Consider the following 15,425-nt stretch of genomic DNA (forward strand, 5'->3'; position numbering starts at 1 on the left):
CGCCATTGAGCTTGGGCTGGATTTTTAAGGCCCGGTCTAAACTCTATAATGCAGGCATAAAGTATAATAAACACATTGTTTTATACCTGTTCATAATTCAACAGTAATTACTTTTTACTTAATCTTATAGAAATATTTACTTTATTGTTGTTATTTTTTTTGCCATTTAACTATTAAGTTATTTATTTATACAAATGTCTGTTTTTGTGCCACTTTTCATTATCTGCTGCAGCCCTTAACAGCATCACTAAACCCCTGAAAGTCACCGAACCCTCCCTCAAATAACAAAAAAAAAATTTAAAAAAAGAAAAAGAAAGAAAGAAACAACAACAACAACAAAAAAAAAATCTTATGTACGCCCCTGCAGGTTCATCCATCTCCAGACCGTCTGTGTTGGACATCAGGATGCGCTCGTATCCGGCGGTGACAGGTGAATCTTCGGCCGTTCGTGCCACGCATGCACCGCCGGAGCGCACCGCCCTCCTGCCGCCGGGAGGAGCAGAGCAGAGGAGGAGCGGAGCGGAGCGGACCGGGAGCGCAGCGGCAGGAGTCTCAACACACAACGGGATGCGGTTCGCGATCTCTGCTGCTTGAATTCTAATTTCGTGTAACCTAAATCCGCAAAGTTTCCCTTCCGCGAGAGAGCGAGAAAACCCCGGCAGAGGACCGCTTCGGAAAATTTCGTGGCGACGTCCCTCGGTTTCGTTCCTCCCGACTGAACCGAACCGCTCCGGTTGATGACAGTCTAACCGGGAGACGGGCAGAGACGGGAGGACAAACGAGACATCTGCAGATGTGCGTGTGCAGCCGATGCGCAGCGCAGGTGAGTGGATTGGTTGTGTTTCCGAGATGTTGGCTGTGTTTTTTTTTTTTTTTTTTTCTTTTCGCGAGCTCAAAGTGTGTCAGGTAAAACAAAAACACACGTGGTCGGTCGGATCACGGCACCAGCAGCTTCACTCTGCCTCTGACCCGGCCCCGCGTGTCCGGATGGAGACCGGGTGTTAACTTTCTGCACGTCGGGCTGCAGCCTGTCTCCCTGCGTGTCTGCAGCGCGGTGCGCATCCCGCAGACCTGGAGACGGCAGCCCGGGGGGCGAGATGCACGCTGGCGGCTGAGCTTATCGAGATCAAACCTGGTGATTGGCTGGTTCTGTTTAAAATCAGACTCAATGAAGAAATACATCGGTCATCCAGCAGATTGTCACGTCACCCTTTGAGTTAGTATTTGAATGTAAAAAAAAAACAAAAAAACAACTGGTGTGAGGTGCATTTTCCACTACCTCTAAAAATTCTTTAAACTCTGAGAAATTAGCGGTAAATCTGAGCATAAATAATCCTCACTGTACGGTGACATGGAAAAGTATTCACATAGCTTGAACTTTTTCATATTTTGTCATGTTAAAGTCACAGATTTGTTTTTAAGATTTGATATGACACACACCAAAACCACAAGTTAAAAGGTTTTTAATTCTTTAAATGAGAAAATTTGAAAAGGGTGACATGCTGCCGTTTTCAATCCCATAAATCAATTCTTTGTTAAACCAGCACCTCCTGCAGTTACAGCTGCAAACCTTTTTGGTGTATATCTACCAGCTTTACATCTGGGGTGGTGCAGTGGCGCTTCTAGAATAAATTTACCAGGGGCTAATCATGGAGGCACCGAACCAAACGGTGAATATTTTTTAAAAAAGGGCAATATTTCACCATTTAAAATATTAACTGAGCCAACGAACCAAAGAGCTGCTTGTTTTTTTTGCTTTTGTTTTTATTAATTTTTAGTGTAAAACTGTGAATAGAAACAGTGACAGTTTCTGGAGTATTTTGGTATCAATCCAATACCAGTAAGTACAGGGCCAGTACCACCGACACCAACACCGATACCGATATTCATGACTTAAATTTGACATATCGTCCCACTTCTGACTTGTAGGCATTTTTGTTTTTTTTCTTTGAATTATTTTGTTAGCACCTACTAGAGAATTTAGATAAAGTTCATATGTGTCTGCAGACAACTTTAATAAACATTTTTACATGACAGATCAGAAAGAGAGACAAAACAAATGTGTGTGTCCTGTTCTCTAAAAAATACATGGTACCTGAAAAGACTATTGATTTTGTATTACTTCTTCAGTGCAGGGGCCAAAGCAGGGGCCAAAGCAGGGGCCAAAGCAGGGGCCAAAGCAGGGGCCAGGACCTGTTAGCCCCTGTCTGGAATCATCGTCCATTATTGACTGAAATGGAAATTTTTCTTTGCAGAATTATCCAAAAATATTAATGAAACTAGATGGAGAACAGCAGCATAACATAAACATAAGAACATAAGACAACAAATGCTTATGTTGTTTTCAACTTTGGACTTTGACTGGGCCATTCTAATACATAAATGCTGCGGTTGAATGTTTAGGTTTGTTGTTCTGCTGAAAAGTAACCAATTTCCTAAACCAAGTTTTTCACAGCCTCCTAACAGGTTTTGCTTGTGGCAAACTGCATTTCTTTTAGCTTCCATGTCAAAAATGTCTTCCTTCCATAAAGTGTTGGACTAATAACCGAGCTGTTGACTCATGAATCTCTGCAGCCCCTCCAAAGCGACTCTTAATTGGGTTGTATCCAAAGGCAGCTAGTTTTACTGAATCTCATTAATCAGACTAAAAGAAGCAGAGTTTTAAAAATTTTGTACAAAAACCATTATTTTCATTCCGCTTCCAATTTACGTACTAAATCAAAAACAAAAAGGAAAAGCGACGAAATTCAAATTTTTTTCTTTTTTTTGCTTTCGATGTCAAAATTGGCAAACTTGTTCCAGGTAGGGTGTGGGTATTTATCGTGTTGCTTATCATTTATTATGAACATTTCTTAACGTGGTAAGAATTTTGATATATTGTTTGTTACAATAAATTTCACTTAATGTCAAAAAAGAAAAACGGACTAAAATGTTTGTTTTTTAACTATTTTCTCTACTGTTTCTTTCCGCAAGAGCATAAAAATATCAGTTCATTAAAAATAAATATGAATAAATTAAATCTTAATGTGCAGTTTGATCTAAATAACAGGTACGTTTCATCCTGAAGGAGCTTATTTCAAATAGACGCTTTTCAAGGGCAGCATTTATGTTTGTAGTAAAAGAGAAATGAAGCCTAGGCGCAAATTCAAACTGGAAGACTCTTTTATCCCCACCGGGACCCGTTAATTGAAGCGACCTGCCCACAATCGTCGACCTATCAACGCCGGACCAAGCCACGTCACGTCCAATCACCGACCAAGTCCCAGCTGATAAGGACCTTCATTCATGGCGTCCTTCGCTCTCCAGCCGAGCTCAACCTGTTCAGCTGCACGCCTCAGCTCTCAGTCAGCCATCTCACCAGATCCTTTTCGTCGTCATTGCTCGTCCTTCCACCTCTAATGTCAGTCACAAAAGCCGCTTAGCCGCGGGCTCGGCGCCTTCTTTTCCTTCAGACGCTCCTCAGATGGAAGAAGAGTTCCTTACGGTCCAGGCCTCATTTATTCCAGACAGCTTCTCCCGCCGCTCTCTCGCCGATCTGGGATCTACCGGCCCTCGCTCCTATGCCACCCGCTTCACGATCTGTCTCTGGCAAGTGGACACATAATCCCACCGTCTACGTTGCATTCATCCCCTGGCAGCCTTTCTCCGCCCCGGCCGGGCCGCAACGTCTCGCTGCTTCGATCTACGCTGCCGTTTCCTCCCAGCTCATCGTCCACCATCTTCCTTTCCACCGCCAGCGTTCATCGCACCGCCTTCCCACTGGTTCCCCGCTTTGGCTCAAATCCGCATGGCCGCTGTCAGCCCGCCCGTCAGCACCTCCCATCGGACTTCCCACGCCACGCCCGCCTCGGGCTTCGGGGGTAAGATGTAGCCTTCACGTGCCTCATTCACTCTTTACAACGCGACAAAACGTAGGAACTTTATTAGTTTATCCCCTTCCTGAACTCGCAGGCCCTACTCGCATGCGCCTTTCAGGCTGCGTTCCAAACTTCATCATTCTTACATCAATTAGTTACATTGGGGGCTTCCGTACTTCCCATGCATGTGTTCTCGCTCTTTTTCGCAGTTAAAACTGCTTATCTGATGTTTTCATGTCGTGGCCTTTTTCTCCAAGCCGCCTTTAAACGCATCATGAGTGCTGAGACGCTCGCGCTGGGTTACCCAGAGGGCAGCGAAGGAGAGCGCAGGCGCGTTAGAACCTCGGCAACAATCAGCAAACGCAAAGAACCGTGCAAATGTTTCCCCAAACCAACCGACTGAGGCGAATAGGGCCGTTTGATACAGGCAATCATAGCTAAAAGTTCACTCTCATAAATACAGATAGCTAAAAGGCGACTCTAGCACTTCAGTTAGCTAAAAGGCGACTCTAGTAATTCAGTTAGCTAAAAGGCGACTCTAGTAATTCAGTTAGCTAAAAGGTGACTCTAGTAATTCAGTTAGCTAAAAGGTGACTCTAGTAATTCAGTTAGCTAAAAGGTGACTCTAGTAATTCAGTTAGCTAAAAGGTGACTCTAGTAATTCAGTTAGCTAAAAGTCGACTCTAGTAATTCAGTTAGCTAAAAGGCGACTCTAGTAATTCAGTTAGCTAAAAGGTGACTCTAGTAATTCAGTTAGCTAAAAGGTGACTCTAGTAATTCAGTTAGCTAAAAGTCGACTCTAGTAATTCAGTTAGCTAAAAGTCGACTCTAGTAATACAGATAGCTGAAAGTCGACTTAGTAATACAGATAGCTGAAAGTCGACTCTAGTAATACCTTAAGCTCGTTGACAAGTAGCCTGCAGGCTACCGATGTTGTGGTACATGTTCAGCCTCGTAGATTCATTTCGCCCTACCCGTTAAATTTTATCCTGAGCCAGGGCGGTTCTCCGCTAATAAGCAAGCTGTCCCATTTTCTCATATTTCAAGCTCATGTCCCGTCCAGTGCTTTTACGCTTCATCTCTCATCTGAAATCTGCATACCATTTTTTCTCAGATTATCCTGCCACTTCCTGGTTCACTCAGCTTGTTCTCTAGCTCACTCAGGTTCCAGGCTCAGATGCGTTCGTTCCATCTCGCTTCTGAACTAATCATCATAAAGCACCCTCCGGTTTCCCTTACGGATTCGTTAACACGGCCATCAGCACTTACAAGCCGCCCTGAAGCCACGGCTTTTTATAAAGGAACCAAACCCCCTCATCATCGCCTGGGTCCAAGTCAAGTAGTCGCACGGCACTTTTCAACTAGCCAGCCAAATCAATCAATCAAATTCCTATTGTATAGCATGTCGTAAATGGATTAACATAACTGCGCTTTAAGAGCTCAGGAAACCGTCCGATTCACATTTACCTTGATTGGTTCCTTGTTCTCTCAAGCTGCATCAGCCGTTGTTGTAAGAGCTCACGTTCAGCGTTATGAAGTAATCGTTAGAGGCCGTTCAGAGCTGTTTGTTCAAGAGACCGGGAGCGGGTCAACGAATAAAAGTAAGTTTTCTCCGCGTTCAAGCAGGATTCGTATATCCGAGCAACTTAAATTCAGGTATGACAATCTAAAGAGTTATCATCACGATAACGTTTTTGCGGTTTATTTGTCGTCTCGCTGCCATCTGCTGGTACAAAAAAAAAAAAAAAAAAAAAAAAAAAAAATTAACTCCATAGCGAGTGAAAATAATAGCTTCATTTGCCTCATCTTCTGTATTTCTCGTAGACCACTCTCAGCTCTATTTAATAAATTTCGAACCAGAAATCTCTCCTCTCATCCCTTACCGGATGCTTGTGGCTGCTGTAGTATTTAAAGATCTCACTCAACAAAGCTTTTAGCAGCAAGGTGTCTTCAGCGCAAGTGCTTTTATATCATAACAGCTCAAGAACCAAAGTCATGCATAGGGAAGCAACAAACAAAATATGATATCAAGTCAAGTTCCATCATTAACTTTGTAATTAAGCATGTTTCCAATACATTCTAAACAGGCGGGTTTTAGTCGAGATTAATCAAAGTCGTGTTTCAGCGTTTTAAGGTCTCCCGGGAGTTGCTCCAATCCGCGGGGTTTAGATGCTGAATGCTCCTTCTCTTTCTGGCCTGGTCCCGGGGTCGTAGAGCGGCTCAAACCGAAAGACCTCATGAGCCTGGGAGGTTGATGCTTTACGGCAGATCCTCATTGTTTCGTGGTGCCAAGTCGTTCAGTGATTTGCAAACTAACAACGGTATTTCAAAGTCAATTCTTTGGGCAACAGGGAGCCAGCGTCGGGATCTTAAAACTGGCGTTTCGTGCTCCATCTTCCTGGTTTTTAGCGAGAACGCGATCAGTAGCATTTCTGATCAGCTGCAGCGTTCGATTGATTTGTCGGAAAGACCCGCGAAGTCGTGTGGCAGTAACCAATGTAACTGAAGATAAACACATGGATGATGATCTAGATCTGGCGAGTCGTTGTTCTTTATTCCAATAAGTGCAAAAAATTTTACATAATTTATATATGGGCATATATATATAAAAATCCCCAGTTCATCTTCAGTATTCTTTTCACGTAATGAGTATCTCTCCTCCGTGTTCGCAGCTTCCCTCAGTGCCAGACGAGCACTGCACGATCCACTGGTGGTGGTTGGTCAACCTCAGGCAAAAGTGCACACTCTTATGCAGCAAACGTGATGCATGTCCTTCCCCTCATCGTCCTTCACACTTTTATTTTCAGGTTCATTCTAGAATGATCTTGTCTTTCGCTCGTTTCCTCTAACGTCACCCTCTGAGTCTGATCCTAGCATCAGCATCCCACCTTCAGTAGCAGGCAGTTATTTTCTCACTCTAGTCTATTCATTCTCCCATCCTCTTTTGCTATCTCACAGCTAGCTTCCTTCCACCAGCTAACATATCTTTTCATAGCATCCACTTTACCTTTGTTCACCTTCATCTACCATCTTCTCGTCTCTTACCTCTATCTCTGCAATCATCTTCTAATTACTCCTCGAGACATAGCCCGTAAGCCCCTAGTTAGCCTAGCTCCTCCTGCCTCTAATTCTGAGCTTCGGCCTCCGGCCTCAGCTCTTTTTGGGGGGATCTCATTCTCTATCAGTAATATCACTCCATAGTATCATTATTTCACCTCTACTGGCCTTCACCCATCAGCATTCCACCTTCTCTTGCCCCGCTGTGTCCCCGCTCACCCATAGTGATCACTCATCTCCCAGCGGCACTTCTCCCTGAGCCTCGAACCATTCCCAGCTGTCCTTCAGCCATCTGCCTCTCTCCTCTAATGCCTCGCTGCGCTTCCAGCTTGCTTCTTTTTCTAACCAGCTGCCCCTCATCCCTCGTCCTGTTCCTTCCTCTGCTGGTCCCTTCCATGTCTTCGTTACCTCCTAAGCCCTGCCGCTACCAGCTGGCTTCTTTTTCTAGCCAGCTGCCCCGTATCCTTTTCCCCGCTCCATCTCCTCTATTCAATGCGTCCCTTTATCTTAAGCCCTGCTCCCTCTATCCTATACCCTGCTTTAGTTAATGCTGGCGTTTTTTAACCAGCATCCCCCCATCATATGCCCTGCTCCCTCTATCCTACACCCCTCTTTAGTTAATGCTGGCGTTTTTCAACCAGCATCCCCTGTCTTATGCCCTGCTCCCCTCATCCTACACCCCTCTTTAGTTAATGCTGGCGTTTTTCAACCAGCATCCCCTGTCTTATGCCCTGCTCCCCTCATCCTACACCCTCCTTTAGTTAATGCTGGCGTTTTTCAACCAGCATCCCCTGTCTTATGCCCTGCTCCCCTCATCCTACAACCCTCTTTAGTTAATGCTGGCGTTTTTCAACCAGCATCCCCTGTCTTATGCCCTGCTCCCCTCATCCTACACCCTCCTTTAGTTAATGCTGGCGTTTTTCAACCAGCATCCCCTGTCTTATGCCCTGCTCCCCTCATCCTACAACCCTCTTTAGTTAATGCTGGCGTTTTTTAAACCAGCATCCCCTCTTCTAAGCCCTGCTTCTATCCCTTCATTCTCACCCCACGCATTCCCCGCCGGCTTTCCTATCATCATGCCCTGCCGTGTCCTCTGCCAACTATCGCCAGCCCACGTCCATCCCACTAGTCCCGCAGCATTTCCAGCCGGCTCATCCTCCAGCATCCCTATGCCCTGCGTTCTGCTACCCCATGCCCCGTTGTGTCCTCAGCCGGCCGTCACCTCCCAACATCCCTTCCTCCCTTGTCCTGCCGTATCCCCAGCCGGCTCTCACACCACGTCCCTATGCCCTGTGTTTTGTGTATTCTACCGCCTCTTGCCCTGCAGCATTCCCAGCTGGTCTTCACTTCCCGTCCTACTCTCCCTCTCCTTTAACTGTCATGTCACGTCCTTTACGTTATTAACTCGGTAGCCAAAGTCAGCGCAACTTCTTTCCCCCTTTTACTTTCTGCCTTATATTCACGGCCTCGGCCCCGGCCTCGGCCTCTTTTTGGGGGATGACGTTCCTAACAGCATCGGGGATGCTCATCTGAAGCCTATCGCTAACGCTGCGATAACCGTTATCCCCAGCCGGGGCCCGAGCGCCAAAGACTTTAAATTCTGTTTGTCAATAAACTCTTCTAATTGTCTTCTCATCTCCGTCTGAGTCTCTCCAGATTGAAATGAAGCCTAGGCGCAAATTCAAACTGGAAGACTCTTTTATCCCCACCGGGACCCGTTAATTGAAGCGACCTGCCCACAATCGTCGACCTATCAACGCCGGACCAAGCCACGTCACGTCCAATCACCGACCAAGTCCCAGCTGATAAGGACCTTCATTCATGGCGTCCTTCGCTCTCCAGCCGAGCTCAACCCACCACCACCCCTTCTCCTCCATTCGCCCGGTCCTGAGGCCCGCACCCTTCTTCAACCTCCACCACCAGTGCCGGGCCCCGGGGGATGACGTTCCTAACAGCATCGGGGATGCTCATCTGAAGCCTATCGCTAACGCTGCGATAACCGTTATCCCCAGCCGGGGCCCGAGCGCCAAAGACTTTAAATTCTGTTTGTCAATAAACTCTTCTAATTGTCTTCTCATCTCCGTCTGAGTCTCTCCAGATTGAAGTAATAAATAGTTTTTTATCGTCATCACAATAGTACTAAAAAGCATTGTGATAAAATTCTAAGTCCTTTGGCCCACCTCCTAGTTCCAGGAGAGAAATGCTTCAGCAAGGTCATAATTTTTTCCACATTTTTATGGGAAAAGTTCAGACAACCGTAAAGGTGTCATAGGACAGAGTCAGTCAGAGTCTCAGAGTAGCTGCATTTCTATTACAAATGTGCACAAACTTTGTCTACATTCAGCTAACTGACTCTAGCTGAATTTCACGTAACGTCGAAAAAACATCATTTCGCAATCGAGTGTCCAATAAGAAACGCAAATAAACTCAGACGTGACTTAAGTTTGTTCACATGAGTCCTATAAAAAAAAGATTAAAATGGCCACAGAGTTGCATCATCTGCCAGAGCTGCTCATGTCCTGCGGTGCCAACGACAGCTCCACGGCTCGTCTGGAAGGCCTGCAGCAAAACAGCAGCTCATTACAAGTGCAGCAGCCCAGCCGCCTCTGGCAGGAGGCTGCCGGCTCATTAGGGGTCACCGCGGGGCGAGACTCACACCACGAGCCTCTGCTTGTTACCGGGGCGCGCGCTTTTCCCGGAATGAATGCCTAGCGCGAGTCGGCCTCCAGCCGGATCTGTGCGTCGTGTCGAGGGCTGTTTTTATTTTTAATCCTCTCAAGTTACTTAGGAAGTCAGTGTTTAGAAGAGCTGAAAACATGAACGCGTCATCATCGGGCTGACAGAAGCGCACTGGGACGTCGTCCCCTCGTTTTCCTGGTCTGGTCTCTCCAAAGTTTAGCAGAAGGAGATTGTGAGCCCAGATTTCCAGATAATGCAGTTTATGTTGCGATTGTCGCTGTCTGACTCAGAGGTGTGTGACAAGGAAAATCTGGAGTGAGGCAGCGGAGAAGACAGGGCCGACCCACAACCCACAGCAATCTGAAAATAGCTCCCAGAATTGTGCTGTGCATGCTTCTATTATATTCCCATCTATCAGCTCAGCATGGTTTGTACTCTGTCAGGTTCCTGGAGCCGATTCTTTCTCTATGCTGTTGTTTTAGGGGCCCAAATTTCACTGATATGTAAAGCCGAATGCCACATCTTCATTCAACCACACCGCAAAAACACAAAATCTTACAAAGTATTTGTGTGTGGTTTCTAGTGCAAATATTTTAGCACACTACTGTAGAAATAAGATGAAATTAACTTACCGTACATGTAAATTTTAAGCAAGATATTGGAGCTAATCCTAAGTCAATAATTCCTTAATATTGATTTAAAAAATACTAGTTCAAGATTTTTAAAATTAAAATAATTAATTTTTTCCACGTTATGCATGGAAAAAAATCTGAATATTTTCCACTTTACTTCTATGTTCTTAATACATATGGAGTTCATAACTACTCCACATGGTTTAACCAATCTGGTGGAGACGGATGCTGTTTTTGGCCTCTAATGCTTCAAGAAACGATCTGATTGGATGCTGGAAAAGATTATTGTTGTGTTCAAGCAGTGCTAAAAGGAGTTAGCCTATTAGCGAAGCTATTTATCTCAACGCTAAACAGGTTGGAGCAGCACAGACGTCCCCAATGCTAACTTCTAGAGTCCATATTTCTAACAAATTATTTGGTAACACTTTATTTGAGGGGTTGTGAATAAGACTGTCATGACTTCTTGAATATTTATGACTGTCATTAACCTAGACAAAAATGTCTTTGTTATGACAACTTGACATTAACCAAGAAATCATGATCTGACATAAATTTGTTATAAAAGTATTACTGATTAAACGTTAAAAATGATGTAGCTTTATATTATTAAAGCTAAAGTTTAATCAGTAATACTTTTATAACAAATTTATGTCAGATCATGATTTCTTGGTTAATGTCAAGTTGTCATAACAAAGACATTTTGAATAATGTCAACTTTGTATTAAAAGTGTCATGATTTACCAAATGACACTTTATGACAACAGTCATAAATATTCATGAAGACTTACTCATGTTCATGACAGGTGTTATGTCATGTTTATGACGGTGTTATGACAGAATTATTCACAACCCGTCAAATAAGGTGTTACCAATTACTTTTTCTAAGTGCTTCCATGAATTATCAGAGGTTCCAGAAATACTGAACAGCTGAATGGGTAGAATAGCAGTTTGCACCAATATAATGATTGAATAACTTAAAATAACAGATTAAAAACAGTAAACATTTTTGTCGTTGAACTCATATGTCTTACTTATTCATTAAATCAGCAGAAGCAAAAAGGGTTTTTAAATTGATTTCCTTAAACATGAAAATTCAATGTTAGTTTATTGTTTTTGATTAAAATGCGATTAATTGCAGACCCTGCCAAAAAACAAATAAACGAAAAAAAAAAAAAATCGAATCCCACTGCTAGCGTTGTCATAACAATACAATAAGTGAGCAGCCAAAAAAGTCAACATCTCGACCTCTTGTACTGGCCCTTTGGAGACGTAGTTACTGAAACGCAAATTGCTATGAGAAGAAGAAACTATGAACACTCTTACTGTAAGAGTTCTGGTTGTGGTAACCCGGGTAATCGCTAAAGTGCGTACTAATGTTGTCGTAGTTTTATAATCATCACAAACCGTTACAGCAAATTGTCTCGTCATAAAGGTGTAATTTGGCCTTCTCTATATATACATAAATATGACTACTCGCAATAAAAAGACTAGAAGAAATTATATGAACGCTTTTCGAATGTTTTTTTTTTTGAGAAAAATCAGGATCAGGATAAACAGGTTTTGTGGCAGGTGAAGGTTTTACAAACCAAATCTGCCGATCTTTAATTAGACCATATCTGTTTTTCGTCCCCTGCTTCACCGAGCTCAGTGTCACAGTAGAAAACATAATTTCGCAAAGTGGAATTCTGAAAATAAAATTGTGGAATGAAATACAACAATTTTGACAAAACATTTTTTATAAAAAGTTTTTCCACTAGGATGAGGGAGTAAAGTTTTTTGGCTGTATCAAAATAAATGTATTTTGTAAAACTGTAATGGAAACACTTTTTATTTCCCGCATCCCACGAGCCACATGACCAACAACCAGATGTTATTACTGGCAGGAAGACGACAGGAAGTAGTTGGAGGATGATGGCGCCGCATGTTTTTTAATGACATATCACATGAACAAACTTATTTATATGTGATTTTAATTATTTCCTATGTAATGGAAACGCTCCAATTGCATAATTGAGTTTTTTCAGTATTAGTTTTGTACACGTTTGTAATGGAAACAAAGCCAATGGCTTGTTGAGGTTTATCCCCACTCTGTCCTGCTACTTCAATATCATACATGAATCTTTTTAAAAAATGTGATCTTAGTAACCACAAAAACATAATACTGAGGAATAGTCTTAAAGCTACAGCATAAAGTTCCATACTATTTCTCAGCACATGCATTCACACTCAGTTAGTAGCACTCCTGGCAGAAGCCAGAGCAGTGTGCGCGCACACACACACACACACACACCCACGCCTGCCTCCACACACACACACCACAGAGCGTAGAAACAATTACCGTATCCGTGTGCTCTGTTTGCCCTTCTTGGACATAATGGTTCCGCCTCACGGAGCGGCAGATGCCAGCTCCGGCTGTGAGAATGAGACAGAAGTCTGGCCAGAACTAAGTAAATGGCTAACAAAAAAAATAAAAAGACTACCCTTCATAAAGTGACTAATTCAGTCACATTTCATCCATATTGTACGAGAAATTTAAATAATTCCCAAAGAACAGACTTCACAGTCTTGCAGAAGGTGACGCTTTTCCTTCATACTTTGCTACAAGGTTTAATTTCCGTCTGATATGTTTGGAATTGATGTTCAAGTCTAGTTTACTTTACAGTCTCTTTTCTTTTTATCTCAAAGACATAGTTGAGTATTTTTAATAACTGTCATAGTCTTTGTGTAAGTATAAACCCGGATCACTTGGGTCGAGTAGACTGAACAAGCCAAGCCAGTCACAAGCTAATCACAGATGATTTCCACAGCGTCTGCAGAGACGGTCCCGACTGTGGCTCACTTCATTTATTTGTGAAAGGTTAGACAAATGCCAGAAATAATTGTTGCTCTGCCTCTCGACTGTACTCTCCGGTCCCCGGAGTTTTGACGTGTCCATTTTCTGAGGTGTTGCGGGTCATGAGTGCCTGGGTGGCTAACTGGGCTTCTGCCAGGCTAACGTTGGGAAAACTAGGGCTACCAATGGGGGTGGGGGGAGATGAAGCCATCTCCAGTGACAGCAGGAAGTGAGATTTTTTGTCTGCGCTCAGAGAAATCTTAACGTCAACTGACTTGAGTTACCGACACACTTCCTGCCTGGCGGAGAGAGCCAAAGAGTGGACTGAAATGCTTGTTATCCAAGCCAAGATTAGCACAGGAAGGAGAGAGAGAGCGAACCCTGGCAGGAATCCAAACTGTATATTCATATACTCCAAGATGCATTGATGTTGCTGTCAAGTGGAAGCCCAACAAAGCAAAGCTGGAATCTTGATATCTATTAAGAGCAGGAGGATGAGGGGTCTCAGGCTGTGGCTGTGATAAAAAGCCCCCCAACGTGATTAACACGAGGTTCCTTCCTCAGAGTTCGTCGTAGTCCGACATCTTTTGGGCTTTAATGCGTTCGGCTTCAACGCAGAAGGCAGCGGGTGAAGATACTTTTAAAGGCAGAATTATTTCTTAACTAAGAAGGGAAAGAACACTCCAGGAATCATTTATTTCCTGGTAGGAGAGAAATAAATCAGCTTCAATTTGCAGCTTCTCTCCTCTTGGTACATTTGCTTCAATTTTCCATCCATTTACAATTTCAGGTAAATCACCGGCACTGCAGTAAGCCTCAAATAGCAGGTAGAATTGCGACCACCCTTACAGATGTGTTCGTTATGTCCTAATTGATAGCACAAATATTGGAAATGTTTGATGGAAGGGACATATATTCTGTGGATGTGTTTTCATTTGGGAGATACTCTATACCTTATGTAGTTTTCTTTCCTCAAAATGTGTTTTTCAATCAAATTTATTAGTATAGGACATTTCAGCAACACGGCAGTTCAGAGTGCTTTACAAAATGAAGACATAAACATAGTCAGCAGTTGCTAAAACCAGTAACAGACATTAACCCTATAAGACCTAAGTTTCAAATACCCATCTGGATATTTTTGCTTATTTTAATTGCACACAGTTCGTTAAATGTTCTGCGAGTAAATATATTTGCCCATTTCTCCATAACAACTGGAACTTTCAATATCTAGGAAGTTGTTTTCCCAATTTGCCGTCTATCAAAAGAGTTCCCCTCAGATTAATTTCACTCCCTGCTACGGCGGGGGTGAAATTACCATAATAACCCGATATTGGTTGGAAAGTGCAACGTCTTCCCTTTTAGGAACCACTGGAATTTTTCCGATAGCGATAAGTGTGGCGGAATTACGGTAATGAAAATTTGGCTGGCTCATCGCCTGCTACGTTCAGTCTGGAAGGGTTAAATAGGAACTACAGACTAGTCTGAAGGCCTTCCTTAAAAAGGCCCAACTTCTTTCAGCTTGCATTTCATCCATCCTCTAGCAATTCTCTTTTTCCCCTGTTGTACTCTACTCGACTCCCCATATTGACTTCCTGTGTGAGAGGTTCATAACCACATTCCCATTATTCTGTAGCGGGAGCCTTTGTATAAAAAGCTCAGAGAGAAAAGCTTCAACCTTCTCGCTGCGCCTGAGATTGGTGAATCCTGCTGCGGTTTAGCTTCCAGCTGTTAGAGAGTCGACTGTGAGCCATTTACGCTGCACTTCCCCTCATACACATTAGTTCGTTACCACTCTGGCCGGACAAAAGCCTTCAAATTCTCAATATTCCTAACAAACACGGAAGGGGACTGCTTTTCGAAAAGTAATACAATTTGTAGACTTATATGGAACTGATTAAATTGCCTCTTCATAAACTGTTTAATTTGAGTGGAAGTAATAGGAAAAGTTAACATTACAAACATAGGAAATAAGTTATTTTATCCCTTTGAGGATACAGTGGATCATTTATCTCTTTGCAAACTGGGAGTTTGTGCTTTTATAGAGTGATCTGACGTAACTTGACAGAATCACTAGCTGCTCCCACTGTGGGAGCTACTAGTTTTTTTTCCAGTTCGGGGGGGGGGGATGGCTTTTCCAAAATTCTGCAGCTGAACTTGAGTAAGAAGTCAATTTCGTTGCACCAGTTCGTTTGTGATAAAACGAGCTGAGCGGTTCTGAGGTCCGGCATACCCAGTCCTGCCTCCGAGGGCTTTTGGGAGGACCTTGCCGCTTGTTCGCCAGTAAACAGTTCCCAGTGATTTTTGCCGTGTTAGCTGTCGGATTGCTACATTGCTTGGTGCCAGTGCATCGGGAACCGACTCCAGGGG

General features: G+C 43.5%; 1 protein-coding gene across 2 annotated transcripts in view; it reads left to right on the top strand.

The window, feature by feature from the left end:
• Window positions 1-381: 381 nt before the first annotated feature.
• The window catches only part of LOC116708141 (mgat4 family member C), a 151,225-nt gene continuing 136,181 nt past the window's right edge, over window positions 382-15,425 (top strand). For both annotated transcript variants that reach the window (XM_032545945.1, XM_032545955.1), the window contains exon 1: window positions 382-823. The gene's annotated coding sequence lies outside the window, so the exon portion shown is untranslated. The remainder of the gene's footprint in view (window positions 824-15,425) is intronic.

This window comes from Xiphophorus hellerii, chromosome 2 (genome assembly GCF_003331165.1).
Source record: "Xiphophorus hellerii strain 12219 chromosome 2, Xiphophorus_hellerii-4.1, whole genome shotgun sequence".
In the NCBI taxonomy this organism is placed as follows: Eukaryota; Metazoa; Chordata; class Actinopteri; order Cyprinodontiformes; family Poeciliidae; genus Xiphophorus; species Xiphophorus hellerii.